Consider the following 22,602-nt stretch of genomic DNA (forward strand, 5'->3'; position numbering starts at 1 on the left):
AAGAGCTTCATGCTTTAAAATGTGCTGGATAGCCATAGAAGAAGGATCTAAATGGCCAGGAGTCGCCCCTGACTATTTACATCCCATTAGGAAGAGGTCAGATGACAGTGAAGACAAGAACAAGAGCTTCGTGCTTTAAAATGTGCTGGATAGCCCCAGAAGAGGGATCTAAATGGCCAGGAGTTGCCCCTGACTATTTACATCACTTTGGGAAGAGGTCAGTTGACTGTGACGACAAGGTCAAGAGCTTTATGCTTTAAAATGTGCTGGATAGCCATAGAAGAAGGATCTAAATGGCCAGGAGTCGCCCCTGACTGTTTACATCCCATTAGGAAGAGGTCGGATGAAGGTGAGGACAAGAACAAGAGCTTCGTGCTTTAAAATGTGCCGGATAGCCCCAGAGGAGAGATCTAAATGGCCAGGAGTCGCCCCTGACTGTTTAGATCACTGTGGCAGCAGAGTGTTGACGGTGACAACAAGAACTTCTTGCTTTAAAATGTGCTTGATAGGCCTAGAAGAGGGATCTAAATGGCCAGGAGTCACCCCTTACTGTTTACATCCCATTAGGAAGAGGTCGTTTGAAGGTGAGGACAAGAACAAGAGCTTTGTGCTTTAAAATGTGCTGGATAGCCCCATAAGAGGGATCTAAATGGCCAGGAGTCGCCCCTGACTATTTACATCACTTTGGGAAGAGGTCGGTTGACAGTGACGACAAGAACAAGAGCTTCATTCTTTAAAATGCACTGAATAGCCCCAGAAGAGGGATCTAAATGGCCAGGAGTCGCCCCTAACTATTTACATACCTTTGGCAAGAGGGCGGTGATGGTGAGGACAAGAACAAGAGCTTCGTGCTTTAAAATGTGCCGGATAGCCCCAGAGGAGAGATCTAAATGGCCAGGAGTCGCCCCTGACTGTTTAGATCACTGTGGCAGCAGAGTGTTGATGGTGACAACAAGAACAAGAGCTTCTTGTTTTAAAATGTGCTTGATAGCCCTAGAAGAGGGATCTAAATGGCCAGGAGTCACCCCTTACTGTTTACATCCCATTAGGAAGAGGTCGTTTGAAGGTGAGGACAAGAACAAGAGCTTTGGGCTTTAAAATGTGCTGGATAGCCCCAGAAGAGGGATCTAAATGGCCAGTAGTTACCCCTGACGGTTTATATCACTTTGGCAGGAGGGCGGTTACAACAAGAACAAGAGCTTCGTTCTTTAAAATGTGCTGGATAGCCCCAGAAGAGGGATCTAAATGGCCAGGAGTCGCCCCTGACTATTTACATCACTTTGGGAAGAGGTCAGTTGACTGTGACGACAAGGTCAAGAGCTTCATGCTTTAAAATGTGCTGGATAGCCATAGAAGAAGGATCTAAATGGCCAGGAGTCGCCCCTGACTATTTACATCCCATTAGGAAGAGGTCGGATGACGGTGAGGACAAGGTCAAGAGCTTCATGCTTTAAAATGTGCTGGATAGCCATAGAAGAAGGATCTAAATGGCCAGGAGTCGCCCCTGACTATTTACATCCCATTAGGAAGAGGTCGGATGACGGTGAGGACAAGAACAAGAGCTTCGTGCTTTAAAATGTGCTGGATAGCCCCAGAAGAGAGATCAAAATGGCCAGGAATCGCCCCTGATTATTTATATCACTTTGGGAAGAGGTCAGTTGACTGTGACGACAAGAACAAGAGCTTCGTACTTTAAAATGTGCTGGATAGCCCCAGAAGTGGGATCTAAATGGCCAGGAGTCGCCCCTGACTATTTACATCACTTTGGGAAGAGGTCAGTTGACTGTGACAACAAGGTCAAGAGCTTCATGCTTTAAAATGTGCTAGATAGCCCAAGAAGAGGGATCTAAATGTCCAGGAGTCGCCCCTGACTGTTTAGATCACTGTGGCAGCAGAGTGTTGACGGTGACAACAAGAACAAGAGCTTCATGCTTTAAAATGTGCTGGATAGCCCCAGAAGAGGGATCTAATTGGCCAGGAGTCGCCCCTGACTATTTACATCCCATTAGGAAGAGGTCGGATGACGGTGAGGACAAGAACAAGAGCTTCGTGCTTTAAAATGTGCTGGATAGCCCCAGAAGAGGGATCTAAATGGCCAGGAGTCGCCCCTGACTATTTACATCCCATTAGGAAGAGGTCGGATGACGGTGAGGACAAGAACAAGAGCTTCGTGCTTTAAAATGTGCTGGATAGCCCAAGAAGAGGGATCTAAATGTCCAGGATTCGCCCCTGACTGTTTATATCACTGTGACAGCAGAGTGTTGACGGTGACAACAAGAACAAGAGCTTCATGCATTAAAATGTGCTGGATAGCCCCATAAGAGGAATCTAAATGGCCAGGAGTCGCCCCTGACTATTTACATCACTTTGGGAAGAGGTCAGTTGACTGTGACGACAAGGTCAAGAGCTTCATGCTTTAAAATGTGCTGGATAGCCATAGAAGAAGGATCTAAATGGCCAGGAGTCGCCCCTGACTATTTACATCCCATTAGGAAGAGGTCGGATGACGGTGAGGACAAGAACAAGAGCTTCGTGCTTTAAAATGTGCTGGATAGCCCCAGAAGAGAGATCAAAATGGCCAGGAATCGCCCCAGATTATTTTATCACTTTGGGAAGAGGTCAGTTGACTGTGACGACAAGAACAAGAGCTTCGTACTTTAAAATGTGCTGGATAGCCCAAGAAGAGGGATCTAAATGTCCAGGAGTCGCCCCTGACTGTTTAGATCACTGTGGCAGCAGAGTGTTGATGGTGACAACAAGAACAAGAGCTTCATGCTTTAAAATGTGCTGGATAGCCCCAGAAGAGAGATCTAAATGGCCAGGAGTCGCCCCTGACTATTTACATCCCATTAGGAAGAGGTCGGATGACGGTGAGGACAAGAACAAGAGCTTCGTGCTTTAAAATGTGCTGGATAGCCCCAGAAGAGGGATCTAAATGGCCAGGAGTCGCCCCTGACTATTTACATCCCATTAGGAAGAGGTCGGATGACGGTGAGGACAAGAACAAGAGCTTCGTGCTTTAAAATGTGCTGGATAGCCCAAGAAGAGGGATCTAAATGTCCAGGATTCGCCTCTGACTGTTTAGATCACTGTGGCAGCAGATTGTTGACGGTGACAACAAGAACAAGAGCTCCATGCATTAAAATGTACTGGATAGCCCCATAAGAGGGATCTAAATGGCCAGGAGTCGCCCCTGACTATTTACTTCACTTTGGGAAGAGGTCGGTTGACAGTGACGACAAGAACAACAGCTTCATTCTTTAAAATGCACTGAATAGCCCCAGAAGAGGGATCTAAATGGCCAGGAGTCGCCCCTAACTATTTACATATCTTTGGCAAGAGGGCGGTGATGGTTACGACAAGGTCAAGAGCTTCATGCTTTAAAATGTGCTGGATAGCCATAGAAGAAAGATCTAAATGGCCAGGAGTCGCCCCTGACTATTTACATCCCATTAGGAAGAGGTCGGATGACGGTGAGGACAAGAACAAGAGCTTCGTGCTTTAAAATGTGCCGGATATCCCCATAAGAGGGATCAAAATGACCAGGAATCGCCTCTGACTATTTATATCACTTTGGGAAGAGGTCAGTTGACTGTGACGACAAGGTCAAGAGCTTCATGCTTTAAAATGTGCTGGATAGCCATAGAAGAAGGATCTAAATGGCCAGGAGTCGCCCCTGACTATTTACATCCCATTAGGAAGAGGTCAGATGACGGTGAGGACAAGAACAAGAGCTTTGTGCTTTAAAATGTGCTGGATAGCCCCAGAAGAGGGATCTAAATGGCCAGGAGTCGCCCCTGACTATTTACATCACTTTGGGAAGAGGTCAGTTGACTGTGACGACAAGGTCAAGAGCTTCATGCTTTAAAATGTGCTGGATAGCCATAGAAGAAGGATCTAAATGGCCAGGAGTCGCCCCTGACTGTTTACATCCCATTAGGAAGAGGTCGGATGACGGTGAGGACAAGAACAAGAGCTTTGTGCTTTAAAATGTGCCGGATAGCCCCAGAGGAGGGATCTAAATGTCCTGGAGTCGCCCCTGACTGTTTAGATCACTGTGGCAGCAGAGTGTTGACGGTGACAACAAGAACAAGAGCTTCTTGCTTTAAAATGTGCTGGATAGCCCTAGAAGAGGGATCTAAATGGCCAGGAGTCACCCCTTACTGTTTACAAGACTTTGGGAAGAGGTCAGTTGACTGTGACGACAAGAACAAGAAGCAGCACTAACATCACGACCTCTTAGTAACTCTAAAACCGACATCTGATCTACCCATTACTGCACTAACAACAACAAAAGAACCTCCAATATGACCAACTATTAATTCTCTTACAAACCACCTCACCCTCAACAACCAGTTAATGTTTATAAAATCTACAACTTACCTATCTAGCCAATCAATGTAACTCTGTATTTCTAAATTAACCTTTTGTAATCCGCCTTGAACCGCAAGGTAATGGCGGAATAGAAATCCCTAATGTAATGTAATGTAATGTAAAATGTGCTGGATAGCCCAAGAAGAGGGATCTAAATGTCCAGGAGTCGCCCCTGACTGTTTAGATCACTGTGGCAGCAGAGTGTTGATGGTGACAACAAGAACAAGAGCTTCATGCTTTAAAATGTGCTGGATAGCCCCAGAAGAGAGATCTAAATGGCCAGGAGTCGCCCCTGACTATTTACATTCCATTAGGAAGAGGTCGGATGACGGTGAGGACAAGAACAAGAGCTTCGTGCTTTAAAATGTGCTGGATAGCCCAAGAAGAGGGATCTAAATGTCCAGGATTCGCCTCTGACTGTTTAGATCACTGTGGCAGCAGATTGTTGACGGTGACAACAAGAACAAGAGCTCCATGCATTAAAATGTACTGGATAGCCCCATAAGAGGGATCTAAATGGCCAGGAGTCGCCCCTGACTATTTACTTCACTTTGGGAAGAGGTCGGTTGACAGTGACGACAAGAACAAGAGCTTCATTCTTTAAAATGCACTGAATAGCCCCAGAAGAGGGATCTAAATGGCCAGGAGTTGCCCCTAACTATTTACATATCTTTGGCAAGAGGGCGGTGATGGTTACGACAAGGTCAAGAGCTTCATGCTTTAAAATGTGCTGGATAGCCATAGAAGAAAGATCTAAATGGCCAGGAGTCGCCCCTGACTTTTTACATCCCATTAGGAAGAGGTCGGATAACGGTGAGGACAAGAACAAGAGCTTCGTGCTTTAAAATGTGCTGGATAGCCCCATAAGAGGGATCAAAATGACCAGGAATCGCCTCTGACTATTTATATCACTTTGGGAAGAGGTCAGTTGACTGTGACGACAAGGTCAAGAGCTTCATGCTTTAAAATGTGCTGGATAGCCATAGAAGAAGGATATAAATGGCCAGGAGTCGCCCCTGACTATTTACATCCCATTAGGAAGAGGTCAGATGACGGTGAGGACAAGAACAAGAGCTTCGTGCTTTAAAATGTGCTGGATAGCCCCAGAAGAGGGATCTAAATGGCCAGGAGTCGCCCCTGACTATTTACATCACTTTGGGAAGAGGTCAGTTGACTGTGACGACAAGGTCAAGAGCTTCATGCTTTAAAATGTGCTGGATAGCCATAGAAGAAGGATCTAAATGGCCAGGAGTCGCCCCTGACTGTTTACATCCCATTAGGAAGAGGTCGGATGACGGTGAGGACAAGAACAAGAGCTTTGTGCTTTAAAATGTGCCGGATAGCCCCAGAGGAGGGATCTAAATGTCCTGGAGTCGCCCCTGACTGTTTAGATCACTGTGGCAGCAGAGTGTTGACGGTGACAACAAGAACAAGAGCTTCTTGCTTTAAAATGTGCTGGATAGCCCTAGAAGAGGGATCTAAATGGCCAGGAGTCACCCCTTACTGTTTACATCCCATTAGGAAGAGGTCGTTTGAAGGTGAGGACAAGAACAAGATCTTTGTGCTTTAAAATGTGCTGGATAGCCCCAGAAGAGGGATCTAAATGGCCAGTAGTTACCCCTGACGGTTTATATCACTTTGGCAGGAGGGCGGTTACAACAAGAACAAGAGCTTCGTTCTTTAAAATGTGCTGGATAGCCCCAGAAGAGGGATCTAAATGGCCAGGAGTCGCCCCTGACTATTTACATCACTTTGGGAAGAGGTCAGTTGACTGTGACGACAAGGTCAAGAGCTTCATGCTTTAAAATGTGCTAGATAGCCATAGAAGAAGGATCTAAATGGCCAGGAGTCGCCCCTGACTGTTTACATCCCATTAGGAAGAGGTCGGATGACGGTGAGGACAAGAACAAGAGCTTTGTGCTTTAAAATGTGCTGGATAGCCCCATAAGAGGGATCTAAATGGCCAGGAGTCGCCCCTGACTATTTACATCACTTTGGGAAGAGGTCGGTTGACAGTGACGACAAGAACAAGAGCTTCATTCTTTAAAATGCACTGAATAGCCCCAGAAGAGGGATCTAAATGGCCAGGAGTCGCCCCTAACTATTTACATACCTTTGGCAAGAGGGCGGTGATGGTGAGGACAAGAACAAGAGCTTCGTGCTTTAAAATGTGCTGGATAGCCCCAGAAGAGGGATCTAAATGGCCAGGAGTCGTCCCTGACTGTTTAGATCACTGTGGCAGCAGAGTGTTGACGGTGACAACAAGAACAAGAGCTTCATGCATTAAAATGTGCTGGATAGCCCCATAAGAGGGATCTAAATTGCCAGGAGTCGCCCCTGACTATTTACTTCACTTTGGGAAGAGGTCGGTTGACAGTGACGACAAGGTCAAGAGCTTCATGCTTTAAAATGTGCTAGATAGCCATAGAAGAAGGATCTAAATGGCCAGGAGTCGCCCCTGACTGTTTACATCCCATTAGGAAGAGGTCGGATGACGGTGAGGACAAGAACAAGAGCTTTGTGCTTTAAAATGTGCTGGATAGCCCCATAAGAGGGATCTAAATGGCCAGGAGTCGCCCCTGACTATTTACATCACTTTGGGAAGAGGTCGGTTGACAGTGACGACAAGAACAAGAGCTTCATTCTTTAAAATGCACTGAATAGCCCCAGAAGAGGGATCTAAATGGCCAGGAGTCGCCCCTAACTATTTACATACCTTTGGCAAGAGGGCGGTGATGGTGAGGACAAGTACAAGAGCTTCGTGCTTTAAAATGTGCCGGATAGCCCCAGAGGAGAGATCTAAATGGCCAGGAGTCGCCCCTGACTGTTTAGATCACTGTGGCAGCAGAGTGTTGACGGTGACAACAAGAACAAGAGCTTCTTGCTTTAAAATGTGCTTGATAGCCCTAGAAGAGGGATCTAAATGGCCAGGAGTCACCCCTTACTGTTTACATCCCATTAGGAAGAGGACGTTTGAAGGTGAGGACAAGAACAAGAGCTTTGGGCTTTTAAAATGTGCTGGATAGCCCCAGAAGAAGGATCTAAATGGCCAGTAGTTACCCCTGACGGTTTATATCACTTTGGCAGGAGGGCGGTTACAACAAGAACAAGAGCTTCGTTCTTTAAAATGTGCTGGATAGCCCCAGAAGAGGGATCTAAATGGCCAGGAGTCGCCCCTGACTATTTACATCACTTTGGGAAGAGGTCAGTTGACTGTGACGACAAGGTCAAGAGCTTCATGCTTTAAAATGTGCTGGATAGCCATAGAAGAAGGATCTAAATGGCCAGGAGTCGCCCCTGACTATTTACATCCCATTAGGAAGAGGTCGGATGACGGTGAGAACAAGAACAAGAGCTTCGTGCTTTAAAATGTGCTGGATAGCCCCAGAAGAGAGATCAAAATGGCCAGGAATCGCCCCTGATTATTTATATCACTTTGGGAAGAGGTCAGTTGACTGTGACGACAAGAACAAGAGCTTCGTACTTTAAAATGTGCTGGATAGCCCCAGAAGAGGTATCTAAATGGCCAAGAGTCGCCCCTGACTATTTACATCACTTTGGGAAGAGGTCAGTTGACTGTGACAACAAGGTCAAGAGCTTCATGCTTTAAAATGTGCTAGATAGCCCAAGAAGAGGGATCTAAATGTTCAGGAGTCGCCCCTGACTGTTTAGATCACTGTGGCAGCAGAGTGTTGACGGTGACAACAAGAACAAGAGCTTCATGCTTTAAAATATGCTGGATAGCCCCAGAAGAGGGATCTAAATGGCCAGGAGTCGCCCCTGACTATTTACATCCCATTAGGAAGAGGTCGGATGACGGTGAGGACAAGAACAAGAGCTTCATGCTTTAAAATGTGCTGGATAGCCCCAGAAGAGGGATCTAAATGGCCAGGAGTCGCCCCTGACTATTTACATCCCATTAGGAAGAGGTCGGATGACGGTGAGGACAAGAACAAGAGCTTCGTGCTTTAAAATGTGCTGGATAGGCCAAGAAGAGGGATCTAAATGTCCAGGATTCGCCCCTGACTGTTTAGATCACTGTGGCAGCAGAGTGTTGACGGTGACAACAAGAACAAGAGCTTCATGCATTAAAATGTGCTGGATAGCCCCATAAGAGGAATCTAAATGGCCAGGAGTCGCCCCTGACTATTTACATCACTTTGGGAAGAGGTCAGTTGACTGTGACGACAAGGTCAAGAGCTTCATGCTTTAAAATGTGCTGGATAGCCATAGAAGAAGGATCTAAATGGCCAGGAGTCGCCCCTGACTATTTACATCCCATTAGGAAGAGGTCGGATGACGGTGAGGACAAGAACAAGAGCTTCGTGCTTTAAAATGTGCTGGATAGCCCCAGAAGAGAGATCAAAATGGCCAGGAATCGCCCCTGATTATTTTATCACTTTGGGAAGAGGTCAGTTGACTGTGACGACAAGAACAAGAGCTTCGTACTTTAAAATGTGCTGGATAGCCCAAGAAGAGGGATCTAAATGTCCAGGAGTCGCCCCTGACTGTTTAGATCACTGTGGCAGCAGAGTGTTGATGGTGACAACAAGAACAAGAGCTTCATGCTTTAAAATGTGCTGGATAGCCCCAGAAGAGAGATCTAAATGGCCAGGAGTCGCCCCTGACTATTTACATCCCATTAGGAAGAGGTCGGATGACGGTGAGGACAAGAACAAGAGCTTCGTGCTTTAAAATGTGCTGGATAGCCCCAGAAGAGGGATCTAAATGGCCAGGATTCGCCCCTGACTATTTACATCCCATTAGGAAGAGGTCGGATGACGGTGAGGACAAGAACAAGAGCTTCGTGCTTTAAAATGTGCTGGATAGCCATAGAAGAAGGATCTAAATGGCCAGGAGTCGCCCCTGACTATTTACATCCCATTAGGAAGAGGTCGGATGACGGTGAGGACAAGAACAAGAGCTTCGTGCTTTAAAATGTGCTGGATAGCCCCAGAAGAGAGATCAAAATGGCCAGGAATCGCCCCTGATTATTTATATCACTTTGGGAAGAGGTCAGTTGACTGTGACGACAAGAACAAGAGCTTCGTACTTTAAAATGTGCTGGATAGCCCCAGAAGAGGTATCTAAATGGCCAGGAGTCGCCCCTGACTATTTACATCACTTTGGGAAGAGGTCAGTTGACTGTGACAACAAGGTCAAGAGCTTCATGCTTTAAAATGTGCTAGATAGCCCAAGAAGAGGGATCTAAATGTTCAGGAGTCGCCCCTGACTGTTTAGATCACTGTGGCAGCAGAGTGTTGACGGTGACAACAAGAACAAGAGCTTCATGCTTTAAAATATGCTGGATAGCCCCAGAAGAGGGATCTAAATGGCCAGGAGTCGCCCCTGACTATTTACATCCCATTAGGAAGAGGTCGGATGACGGTGAGGACAAGAACAAGAGCTTCGTGCTTTAAAATGTGCTGGATAGGCCAAGAAGAGGGATCTAAATGTCCAGGATTCGCCCCTGACTGTTTAGATCACTGTGGCAGCAGAGTGTTGACGGTGACAACAAGAACAAGAGCTTCATGCATTAAAATGTGCTGGATAGCCCCATAAGAGGAATCTAAATGGCCAGGAGTCGCCCCTGACTATTTACATCACTTTGGGAAGAGGTCAGTTGACTGTGACGACAAGGTCAAGAGCTTCATGCTTTAAAATGTGCTGGATAGCCATAGAAGAAGGATCTAAATGGCCAGGAGTCGCCCCTGACTATTTACATCCCATTAGGAAGAGGTCGGATGATGGTGAGGACAAGAACAAGAGCTTCGTGCTTTAAAATGTGCTGGATAGCCCCAGAAGAGAGATCAAAATGGCCAGGAATCGCCCCTGATTATTTTATCACTTTGGGAAGAGGTCAGTTGACTGTGACGACAAGAACAAGAGCTTCGTACTTTAAAATGTGCTGGATAGCCCAAGAAGAGGGATCTAAATGTCCAGGAGTCACCCCTGACTGTTTAGATCACTGTGGCAGCAGAGTGTTGATGGTGACAACAAGAACAAGAGCTTCATGCTTTAAAATGTGCTGGATAGCCCCAGAAGAGAGATCTAAATGGCCAGGAGTCGCCCCTGACCATTTACATCCCATTAGGAAGAGGTTGGATGACTGTGAGGACAAGAACAAGAGCTTCGTGCTTTAAAATGTGCTGGATAGCCCAAGAAGAGGGATCTAAATGTCCAGGATTCGCCTCTGACTGTTTAGATCACTGTGGCAGCAGAGTGTTGACGGTGGCAACAAGAACAAGAGCTTCATGCATTAAAATGTGCTGGATAGCCCCATAAGAGGGATCTAAATGGCCAGGAGTCGCCCCTAACTATTTACATATCTTTGGCAAGAGGGCGGTGATGGTTACGACAAGGTCAAGAGCTTCATGCTTTAAAATGTGCTGGATAGCCATAGAAGAAAGATCTAAATTGCCAGGAGTCGCCCCTGACTATTTACATCCCATTAGGAAGAGGTCAGATGACGGTGAGGACAAGAACAAGAGCTTTGTGCTTTAAAATGTGCCGGATAGCCCCATAAGAGGGATCAAAATGACCAGGAATCGCCCCTGACTATTTATATCACTTTGGGAAGAGGTCAGTTGACTGACGACAAGAACAAGAGCTTCGCACTTTAAAATGTGATGGATAGCCCCAGAAGAGGGATCTAAATGGTCAGGAGTCGCCCCTGACTATTTACATCACTTTGGGAAGAGGTCAGTTGACTGTGACGACAAGGTCAAGAGCTTCATGCTTTAAAATGTGCTGGATAGCCATAGAAGAAGGATATAAATGGCCAGGAGTCGCCCCTGACTATTTACATCCCATTAGGAAGAGGTCAGATGACGGTGAGGACAAGAACAAGAGCTTTGTGCTTTAAAATGTGCTGGATAGCCCCAGAAGAGAGATCTAAATGGCCAGGAGTCGCCCCTGACTATTTACATCACTTTGGGAAGAGGTCAGTTGACTGTGACGACAAGGTCAAGAGCTTCATGCTTTAAAATGTACTGGATAGCCATAGAAGAAGGATCTAAATGGCCAGGAGTCGCCCCTGACTGTTTACATCCCATTAGGAAGAGGTCGGATGACGGTGAGGACAAGAACAAGAGCTTTGTGCTTTAAAATGTGCCGGATAGCCCCAGAGGAGGGATCTAAATGGCCAGGAGTCGCCCCTGACTGTTTAGATCACTGTGGCAGCAGAGTGTTGACGGTGACAACAAGAACAAGAGCTTCTTGCTTTAAAATGTGCTGGATAGCCCTAGAAGAGGGATCTAAATGGCCAGGAGTCACCCCTTACTGTTTACATCCCATTAGGAAGAGGTCGTTTGAAGGTGAGGACAAGAACAAGAGCTTTGTGCTTTAAAATGTGCTGGATAGCCCCAGAAGAGGGATCTAAATGGCCAGTAGTTACCCCTGACGGTTTATATCACTTTGGCAGGAGGGCGGTTACAACAAGAACAAGAGCTTCATTCTTTAAAATGTGCTGGATAGCCCCAGAAGAGGGATCTAAATGGCCAGGAGTCGCCCCTGACTATTTACATCACTTTGGGAAGAGGTCAGTTGACTGTGACGACAAGGTCAAGAGCTTCATGCTTTAAAATGTGCTAGATAGCCATAGAAGAAGGATCTAAATGGCCAGGAGTCGCCCCTGACTGTTTACATCCCATTAGGAAGAGGTCGGATGACGGTGAGGACAAGAACAAGAGCTTTGTGCTTTAAAATGTGCTGGATAGCCCGATAAGAGGGATCTAAATGGCCAGGAGTCGCCCCTGACTATTTACATCACTTTGGGAAGAGGTCGGTTGACAGTGACGACAAGAACAAGAGCTTCATTCTTTAAAATGCACTGAATAGCCCCAGAAGAGGGATCTAAATGGCCAGGAGTCGCCCCTAACTATTTACATACCTTTGGCAAGAGGGCGGTGATGGTGAGGACAAGAACAAGAGCTTCGTGCTTTAAAATGTGCTGGATAGCCCCAGAAGAGGGATCTAAATGGCCAGGAGTCGCCCCTGACTGTTTAGATCACTGTGGCAGCAGAGTGTTGACGGTGACAACAAGATCAAGAGCTTCATGCATTAAAATGTGCTGGATTGCCCCATAAGAGGGATCTAAATTGCCAGGAGTCGCCCCTGACTATTTACTTCACTTTGGGAAGAGGTCGGTTGACAGTGACAACAAGAACAACAGCTTCATTCTTTAAAATGCACTGAATAGCCCCAGAAGAGGGATCTAAATGGCCAGGAGTCGCCCCTGACTATTTACATCCCATTAGGAAGAGGTCGGATGACGGTGAGGACAAGAACAAGAGCTTCGTTCTTTAAAATGTGCTGGATAGCCCCATAAGAGGGATTTAAATGGCCAGGAGTCGCCCCTAACTATTTACATACCTTTGGCAAGAGGGCGGTGATGGTGAGGACAAGATCAAGAGCTTCGTGCTTTAAAATGTGCTGGATAGCCTTAGAAGAAGGATCTAAATGGCCAGGAGTCGCCCCTAACTATTTACATCACTGTGGCAGGAGAGTGTTGACGGTGACGACAAGAACAATAGCTTCGTGCTTTAAAATGTGCTGGATAGCCCCAGAAGAGGGATCTAAATGGCCAGGCGTCGCCTCTGACTATTTACATTACTTTGGGAAAAAGTTGGTTGATGGTGTCGACAAGTACAAGAGCTGCATGCTTTTAAGCACGCTGGATAGCCCTAGAAGAGGGATCTAAAAGGCCGGGTGTCACCCCTGAATGTTTACATCACTTTGACAGGAGGGCGATGACAACAAGAACAATAGCTTCATTCTTTAAATTGCACTGGATAGCCCCAGAAGAAGGATCTAAATGGCCAGGAGTCGCCCCTGACTATCTCATTGGTAAGAGTTCGGTTGACAGTGATGACAAGATCAAGAGCTTCGTGCTTTAAAATGTGCTGGATATCCCAAGTTGAAAGATTTAAATGGCCAGGAGTCGCCCCTGACTGTTTACATCCCTTTGGGAATAGGATGGTGACAGTGAAAAGAACAAGTGTTGTAGACACAGATGAGGGATCTACGGTAAATGGCCAGGAGTCACCCTTCATTGTTTACATTACTTTGGCAAGAGGGCGATGAAGACGAGATCAAATGCTGCACGCTGTTAGTCATTTTCAAGGAATTAAAGTAACTTGTAACTAATGTTATATTATATGTAACTGGTGCAGGCTTTAAAACCTTTCATTTGATGTCCATTAGGTAGTCAAATATTGCCGCTGAAATAGATAAACCAGACTGGAAAAGTCTTTGAACCCATGAGGAAGCTACAATTGGTGAAACTGCTGAACTCCCGTTGGATCAAGTTAAGTACTTTTGCTACATTATAGTCTAGGTTGATGTCGACAATTACATTATTTGTAAATATCAATAGCCTATTTCAAAGTGCCATAGACTTTGGTGTTTCAGTGGGGTATGAATATCACCACGTCAGTGCTGAGTGTTTGAAGTCTATGGTTCCTTTTATTAATGATATTAGTTTAACTGGTTTTTCACCACACCACATGTCTCAGTTTGTATGTTTGATTTAACTCTGCTTGAGCAAGTTTTCTTTCTTCCAAGTTTGATTTGAGATCGCCCCTGTTTACATCACTTTGGCAGGAGGGCGGTTACGACAAGAACAAGAGCTTCATGCTTTAAAATGTGCTGGATAGCCCCATAAGAGGTATCTAAATGGCCAGGAGTCGCCTCTGACTATTTACATCACTTTGGGAAGAGGTCGGTTGACAGCGATGACAAGAACAAGAGCTGCATGCTTTTAAGCACGCTGGATAGCCCTAGAAGAGGGATCTAAATGGCCAGGAGTCGTCCCTGACTATTTACATCCCATTAGGAAGAGGTCGGATGACGGTGAGAACAAGAGCTTCGTGCTTTAAAATGTGCTGGATAGCCCCAGAAGAGGGATCTAAATGGCCAGTAGTTACCCCTGACGGTTTATATCACTTTGGCAGGAGGGTGGTTACAACAAGAACAAGAGCTTCGTGCATTAAAATATGCTGGATAGCCCCATAAGAGGGATCTAAATGGCCAGGAGGTCGCCCCTGACTATTTACATACCTTTGGCAAGAGGGTGGTGATGGTGACGACACGGTCAAGAGCTTTATGCTTTAAAATGTCCTGGATAGCTATAGAAGAAGGATCTAAATGGCCAGGAGTCGCCCCTGACTATTTACATCCCATTAGGAAGAGGTCGGATGACGGTGAGGACAAGAACAAGAGCTTCGTGCTTTAAAATGTGCTGGATAGCCCCAGAAGAGGGATCTAAATGGCCAGGAGTCGCCCCTGACTATTTACATCATTTTAGGAAGAGGTCAGTTGACGGTGACGAGAAGAACAAGAGCTTCATGCTTTAAAATGTGCTGGATAGCCCCAGAAGAGGGATCTAAATGGCCAGGAGTCGCACCTGACTATTTACATCACTTTGGGAAGAGATCAGTTGATGGTGACAACAAGAACAAGAACTTCATGCTTTAAAATATGCTGGATAGCCCCAGAATTGGGATCTAAATGGCCAGGAGTCGCCCCTGACTATTTACATCACTTTGGGAAGAGGTCAGTTGACGGTGACAACAAGAACAAGAACTTCATGCTTTAAAATGTGCTGGATAGCCCCAGAAGAGGGATCTAAATGGCCAGGAGTTGCCCAAGACTGTTTACATCCCTTTGGGAAGAGGTCAGTTTGACAAGAACAAGAGCTTCATTCTTTAAAATGTATTGAATATCCCCAGAAAACGGATCTAAATGGCCAGGAATCGTCCCTGACTCTTTACATCACTTTGGCAGGAGGGCGGTAATGGTGACAAAAAGGTCAAAAGCTTCATGCTTTAAAATGTGCTGGATAGCCCCAGAAGAAGTGTCTAAATGACCAGGAGTCGCCCCTGACTGTTTAGATCACTGTGGCAGGAGAGTATTGACAGTGACGACAAGAACAAGAGCTTCGTTCTTTAAAATGCACTGGATAGCCCCAGAAGTGTGATCTAAATGGCCAGGAGTCGCCCCTGACTATTTACATCCCATTAGGAAGAGGTCAGATGACGGTGAGGACAAGAACAAGAGCTTCGTGCTTTAAAATGTGCTGGTAGCCCCATAAGAGGGATCAAAATGGCCAGGAATCGCCCCTGACTATTTACATCACTTTGGGAAGAGGTCAGTTGACTGTGACAAACAAGGTCAAGAGCTTCATGCTTTAAAATGTGCTGGATAGCCATAGAAGAAGGATCTAAATGGCCAGGAGTCGCCCCTGACTATTTACATCCCATTAGGAAGAGGTCAGATGACGGTGAGGACAAGAACAAGAGCTTCGTGCTTTAAAATGTGCTGGATAGCCCCAGAAGAGGAATCTAAATGGCCAGGAGTCGCCCCTGACTATTTACATCACTTTGGGAAGAGGTCAGTTGACTGTGACGACAAGGTCAAGAGCTTCATGCTTTAAAATGTGCTGGATAGCCATAGAAGAAGGATCTAAATGGCCAGGAGTCGCCCCTGACTGTTTACATCCCATTAGGAAGAGGTTGGATGACGGTGAGGACAAGAACAAGAGCTTCGTGCTTTAAAATGTGCCGGATAGCCCCAGAGGAGGGATCTAAATGGCCTGGAGTCGCCCCTGACTGTTTAGATCACTGTGGCAGCAGAGTGTTGATGGTGACAACAAGAACAAGAGCTTCTTGCTTTAAAATGTGCTGGATAGCCCTAGAAGAAGGATCTAAATGGCCAGGAGTCACCCCTTACTGTTTACATCCCATTAGGAAGAGGTCGTTTGAAGGTGAGGACAAGAACAAGAGCTTTGTGCTTTAAAATGTGCTGGATAGCCCCAGAAGAGGGATCTAAATGGCCAGGAGTCGCCCCTGACTATTTACATCACTTTGGGAAGAGGTCAGTTGACGGTGACGACAAGAACAAGAACTTCATGCTTTAAAATGTGCTGGATAGCCCCAGAAGAGGGATCTAAATGGCCAGGAGTCGCCCCTGACTATTTACATCACTTTGGGAAGAGGTCAGTTGACGGTGACGACAAGAACAAGAACTTCATGCTTTAAAATGTGCTGGATAGCCCCAGAAGAGGGATCTAAATGGCCAGGAGTTGCCCACGACTGTTTACATCCCTTTGGGAAGAGGTCAGTTTGACAAGAACAAGAGCTTCATTCTTTAAAATGTACTGAATATCCCCAGAAAACGGATCTAAATGGCCAGGAATCGTCCCTAACTCTTTACATCACTTTGGCAGGAGGGCGGTAATGGTGACAACAAGGTCAAAAGCTTCATGCTTTAAAATGTGCTGGATAGCCCCAGAAGAAGGGTCTAAATGACCAGGAGTCACCCCTGACTGTTTAGATCACTGTGGCAGGAGAGTATTGACGGTGACGACAAGAACAAGAGCTTCATTCTTTAAAATGCACTGGATAGCCCCAGAAGTGTGATCTAAATGGCCAGGAGTCGCCCCTGACTATTTACATACCTTTGGCAAGAGGATGGTGACGATAAGAACTATAGTTGTAGCACCAGACGAGGGATCTAAATGGACAGGAGTCGCCTCTGAATGTTTACATTCCATTAGGAAGAGTTCGGTTGATGACAAGAATAAGAGCTTCCAGCTTTAAAATGTGCTGGATATCCCCAGACAATGGATATAAATGGCCAGGAGTCACCCCTGACTGTTTACATCCCATTAGGAAGAGGTCAGTTGACGGTGATGACAAGAACAAGAGCTTCATGCTTTAAAATGCGCTGGATAGCCCGAGAAGAGGGATCTAAATGGCCAGGAGTCATCCCTCAGTATTTACATCACTTTGGCAAGAGGACAGTGACAAGAACAAGAGCTGCACGCTTTTATGTGCGCTGGATAGCAATAGAAGATCTAAATTCCCAGGGGTTGCCCCCAACTGTTTACATCCCTTTGTCAAGTGAGCGATGACGATGAGAACAAGAGCTGAAAGCTTAAGTGCACTGGATTAGCCCTAGATGAGGGATCTGAATGGCCTGGAGCAGCTGTTGGCCCATTACATGTCTTATAATATCGACTTGTATGTATCTCCCTGTGTCCAGAGTTCTAATCCCCTGTTGTATTAGTAATTTTGCTTAGGTTCTATTGTCTGCTTGAGCTTCATATCATGTTGATTCAGTGGCTGAAAGGGAGATTTGGTGACCAGAGATCTGGGGTTAGTCTTGGATTGTGGACACGTTTGTCTCAGTTTTGGACATGTTCCTTCCCACTTGTAGAAAAACAAGGTTCTGCAGGAGACCGCAAAGCTGGATCTAGATCGAACATATGCTGGTGAGTCCGCATCTGCTTTTTCTGAGCCATTGCTTGAGGCTTTGTTCCACAAGAGAACATGGGGAGAATAGCTGTGTTGTCTATCATGCTTTTGGCTTAGCTGTGTTTACTGAGCAGTGCGACAAACGGCTGCTAGAGGTAATCCTGGTATCTTTCATCTGAATTTGCAGCTGCCATCCTGCCTCTGTGATAAGTACTGATGGGGACTGGTGCCTGGATTAGGGTCCCTGGAGGGCCATGAATATTCATGAGATCTGCATGCAATGGTTTGCTAATATACAGTATGCATATTTCTCATGCATATTCCTAAAACACCTGGCCAGCCAAGTGTGCTTCCAGGAGAAGGGCAGTGCTGTCTGGCCAGTGCTGTGTCCATAGGATTAGTATGGTTCAGAGGACCTGTTGATCCTAAGAACATAAGTCTAGCCTTACTGGGTCAGACCAATGTCCATCAAGCCCATTAGCCCGTTCTCACGGTGGCCAATTCAGGTCACTAGTACCTGGCAACATTCCAGAATCTCAAAGAGTAGGTGAGATTCTGGAACCCCAAAGAGTATCAAGATTCCATGCTACCAATCCAGGGTAAGCAGTGGCTTCCCCCATGTCTTTCTCAATAATAAAGAGTGGTGTTAAGAAGGGTTTGGACAGTTTCCTGGAGGAAAAGTCCATAGTATATCTGGTCCAGTGAACTTATCCCTACTAAGCTCAACTTTTATGGAGATTTAAAATTCTGCTTTGGTTCCACATCTGTTCTCTGACCACCACTACCACCTATCTGGAAAATTATGTTCTGGCCTCCTGTGTGCCAGTGATGGGTCAGGTGTTTTCAGATGTCTAGAAGTGTGCAAATTAACCCGTCTCCCAAACCGCGTACTCGTATGTAAAGATAATTGTGGCCATGCATCTTGGATATCCAACCTAATGCTGGCTCTAGAGAGAGAGAAGCTGAGCATCAGCTGGGTTGTCTTGCGGTGCAACTGACTTAGGATTTCTGCTTTTTGCCCCGTTGCATGTTGGGTGCTGTAGTTTTGATTACGCACTGGGGTTTGTGGTCTTATTTTTCTTCTGTTGCATATTGACCTCACCTTAGTTGATTTTAAGGGCTGAAATGAGGACACTAGACCAGGGTCCCCTCTTTTCTCCTCTGCAACCAGCCATCAGGGAGTTGATATGGGAGCCATGGGAGTAATCGCTGTTTCTGCCTTCATAATTGGAGTTTTCCTGGTCAGCGGCCTAGGGTTTATCTATTCCCAAACAGATACATAATCTAGCTATACCCTTCCATCCAAAGCATGGACACTTCCTTTGAGTGCTTGCATGTGTGGGGGGAGCAGGTCTGATTTGGGGTGCACACAGTGTGTTCCATTTTTCTAGTAGGTGAAGGATATCGGCTGACTCTCCTGTTACTCCATGAGAGGGTGAATGTGGAGGCTGAGCTACTGCAAACTATTACTTATGCTAAAATGGTAGTCAACGAAAAGCAGTACGGCCAAAAAGTGTCTCTGTGGCGACAGCAGCATTAGATAACACTTTGAATTTTATCTACATGTCTGCACAATAAAATTGATTGCATAAAACCTGACACAGGCTGCGTTTCACCCACATTAAAGGCTGCATTTTTGAGTGTTATCTAATGCTGCTGTCTCCACAGGGGCGTTAACCTTTTACGTTGTGGCTTTCACCTGTTGGTGATTCAGCTTTTATCCCCACCTAGTTTTATTAACCCCTGATGCAGCCCTTAATGTGGGCGAAACATGGGCCTGTGTCGGGTTTTATGCGTGCTTTTTTTAATCTGACGTCTGCACAAAAAAACTTGAACTTGGTTTCCACACATCTTTTTGGCTGTCTGCTTTTTGCTGACTTCCATTTTGGATCTTGCAGGCTGCCTGCCCTGTTTACTAAGAAATGGTAAACCTTGTATGCAAAGCTGACTCACTGGGATTCCCCCCAGCACAGGTTCAGGAATCACCGCATTAAATTTTCTGCACATTTACCTGTCTCTCTCCTCCTCCTCCCTCACCCCTTAAATCTAATTGTAGACAGACAAAGGAGGTGATGTATGCAACTCTATTGAAAATCAATCTCATGCTTAGTCATTTTGGATACCCTGAAAACCCAGGACAGGTTTGGTAATCCCTAACCTAAGCAGATATTTCTCTCTCTTCCCTAGACCCAGGAAGGACCTTTCTCCTGGCATCTCTGCTGCCTCTGACTATTGAGAAATGGCAGAAAGATTCCTCGGATATAAGAGTCTCCTCAGACTGAGATTCTCAGAGGAACCCTCAATAGGTAAGGCACTAGTGTGGCCTTCAGCTGCTCTCTGTCTCCTCCTCCTCCAGGAAACTTGTACGCTGCATATTGGGCTTTTTGTCTCTTGCCTGTTTCACTGGCAGAATGTATAGGACTTCCCCCCCCCCTCCGCAAATTCCTGGGTTCCAATATGTGCCCTGGTTGGCTTAGTCTGTCCAGTTCCAACACTCATGCCTGATAAGTCGTATCTTCTGTTGTGTTGAATAAAAAGAATCAGAAAAGTAATTTTATTTGTGCTTAAAGTTCAAGACCCAAACTCTTGTGTTTCAATTCTTTCTCGAGTCCATGTCTCTCCCTTATTTGGACAAGACCCTCTTCTCCACCCACACCCCCCCCCACCCCCATTGCTATAAACTTTCAGTTTTTCACCGTATGCCTTTCTGATCTCTCTGCAGCCTGTAGGAGGTGAGTCGTTGGATGTAGGACCAAACCTGGAAACACAGTGGCTAGGGAAGCCCCTTCGTAGAGCTGTGAAGACCTTTCTCCAACTAAAAGGTCCAGCTGCAAACAAGCCAACAGTTCAGTGCAAAGCTTTACAAATGGTCCAAAATGCGGCTGCAAGGCTAATTTGTGGAGTTAGAAAATTTGACCATATAACACCTTGGTTGAAGAAATTGCATTGGTTACCTGATTACGTATCATTTTCAAAACATTAACGATGATATTTAGTCATTTACCATGGGATTCCTTGGTATCTATCACAAGTTATGGCAATTTACCGACTGCTCAGAATTTTGCAATCCAAGGGCACAATGCGATTTGGCTTTGACACGCTGTGGAACAAATTAACTGGAGCATTATCGGATATTCAGAAATTTAATGCTGGTTTTAAGATGAACTGTACTGTGAAGATCTTTTCAAGATGTGATTATTCATCTGTAACCCAAGACGTTTGTAAATTTCTTGTTATATTCTGTGCATGTTATTCCAATGCCACCTCGATATAGGAGGTTGATAAATTTTTTTTAATAAATTCTCCCACCAACAACCACTAGTTGGTGATCATCTGGTCTAATCTACTGTATTACCTCCCCAGGAATTTCCTCTGAATGTCCCCACCCAAGCTATCCTTAAGTTCTCCTAGGACAAGCAGGATGAGTCAGCCACATATGGGTGTTGTCCCAAAAGCTCCCAATTTGCGGAAACTAAAGACTGTCCAGCCTTGTCCTTATGTTACTGTATTGGTCTTGTATTGCCAAACGTACTGTCCAATGTAACCTACTGTGAATGTTGGCTTGTAACCCATTCTGAGCTCCCGGGAGAACAAGATAGAAATTGAATTAAATAAATAAATGGAAGGAACTGAACATGTTCTGGGAATGTTGTAGCAGACTATATATAATAAAGTTGGTTTTCATGTACTTTGCGCTTGAATGTCTCCCTTATTCCTCTGATGGAAGGTGAGAAATTCCAGCATTTACTGTGCTTATAAATTGTGTTGGTCTGTGGCCACATAATGAGACTTTCTTCCCATATGAGCTTTGGAAGTCAGGCACTAACCAGCTCTCATCTCCCATGGCCCTCGGAGCTCAACAGGCTCTGCTCTCCTTGATATAACAGCTGCAGAGGGACTGTTGAGCAAGGCTTGAAGTGGGAGGTTTGGATAAGATCTTGAGTACTTTTAAAATAGAATGTTTGGCCATACAACAGGGATATTATAGGAAATTTATGGACGTTTGAGAGCCATTGATAAAATTCTGTAAGGAGTGATTGGTGATTTTGCCCTTTGATCATACACGTCAAGGGTGGGTGGTTGGGGAGATACTTTTAATTTGAGTGCAATTGTTGGATATGTAGAAAGGAGGGTGATGATATATGTATTTGTCATAAAACATAATTTGATAGAATTTAAGTGCTGTTAAAAGTATAAAATGTATGTATAATATGTTGCACTTATTTTTGGTGTTAAAAAGAATAAAGATATTTTTTAAAAAAACACAACAAATCCTTGAGTACTTCTCGCTTTCCTCCTATGTCAGCTGATACTCTAGAACAGGGGTAGGGAACTCCGGTCCTCGAGAGCTGTATTCCAGTCGGGTTTTCAGGATTTCCCCAATGAATATGCATTGAAAGCAGTGCATACAAATAGATCTCATGCATATTCATTGGGGAAAACCTGACTGGAATACGGCTCTCGAGGACCGGAGTTCCCTACCCCTGTTCTAGAATGACTGGGACAAAATCATCCTCTGAGGTTACTTCTACATCTTTTAGCTATATATAATATGATAGAGAATTGCATCTAGAGAAATACCAGATGAGAGGAGGCTTCAGGAAATAAGTCAATCCCTGCTAAATTGAACTTGTATGCATTTGAACCACCATTCCCATGCCATTTTTGCCAGACTAGTTCAGCACAAATGGGTTATGTCCATCTTCCAGTGGAAGGAGATGGAGAAAAAACAGTCCCAAGAGCTTCCTTTGCTCTTACCATATCCTCTGGCAAAGCCGTTAATGTAGCTGGTTTTAAAAAAGATTTGGACAAGTTCTTGGAGGAAAAGCCCGTAGTCTGCTGTCAAGACAGACATGGGTCAGTAGCACAGAATGCTGATACTATTTGGGTTTTTGCCAGGTTCTTGTGACTTGGATTGGCCTCCGTGAAGCTGGGATAGTGGGCTAGATGGACTACTGGTCTGATCCAGTAA

General features: G+C 45.4%; 1 long non-coding RNA gene across 3 annotated transcripts in view; it reads left to right on the forward strand.

The window, feature by feature from the left end:
- The window catches only part of LOC117350932, a 48,759-nt gene extending 27,062 nt beyond the window's left edge, over positions 1–21,697 (forward strand). For 2 of the 3 annotated variants that reach the window (XR_004537298.1, XR_004537299.1), the window contains exons 2-3: positions 19,818–19,936; positions 20,353–21,697. This is a non-coding gene — a long non-coding RNA (uncharacterized LOC117350932). Of the gene's footprint in view, positions 1–17,596; positions 17,648–19,817; positions 19,937–20,352 lie in introns of those variants that run through there. The other variant, XR_004537300.1, reaches the window with a different exon arrangement.
- Positions 21,698–22,602: the final 905 nt, after the last annotated feature.

Source organism: Geotrypetes seraphini, chromosome 16 (assembly GCF_902459505.1).
Source record: "Geotrypetes seraphini chromosome 16, aGeoSer1.1, whole genome shotgun sequence".
Taxonomy (NCBI): domain Eukaryota; kingdom Metazoa; phylum Chordata; class Amphibia; order Gymnophiona; family Dermophiidae; genus Geotrypetes; species Geotrypetes seraphini.